The sequence below is a fragment of the Penaeus monodon genome, chromosome 33, assembly GCF_015228065.2.
Source record: "Penaeus monodon isolate SGIC_2016 chromosome 33, NSTDA_Pmon_1, whole genome shotgun sequence".
Taxonomy (NCBI): Eukaryota; Metazoa; Arthropoda; class Malacostraca; order Decapoda; family Penaeidae; genus Penaeus; species Penaeus monodon.
In genome coordinates, this window is record NC_051418.1 from 13,040,983 (window position 1) to 13,041,222 (window position 240).

The 240-nt window shown below is 35.0% G+C and overlaps 1 protein-coding gene across 1 annotated transcript in view; it reads right to left on the reverse strand.

Annotated features, from left to right (window-relative positions):
* Nucleotides 1-240, reverse strand: part of LOC119594255 (protein lava lamp-like) — a gene marked incomplete at its 3' end in the record, with an annotated part of 60,861 nt that overhangs the window by 15,131 nt on the left and 45,490 nt on the right.

Genomic DNA, 240 nt, shown 5'->3' on the forward strand with positions numbered 1-240 from the left:
TTCCACGTCTTATAGATCAATGCATTCCAAGTGCTTAATATTGCAGAATTGTTGACACCCTGCATCATGCAAATACAGGTGTCTTTCAACGCAAAGCAAAATGATACATAGACGATTAGGCAGCAGAAGATACTTTATCAAACAGCGCATTTAAACTTTCTTTAAAGCATTTTTTACAGATAACCAGATATGTTAATATACTCTTTATTTTTGTGTTTTAACTACGGTGCACACATGCGG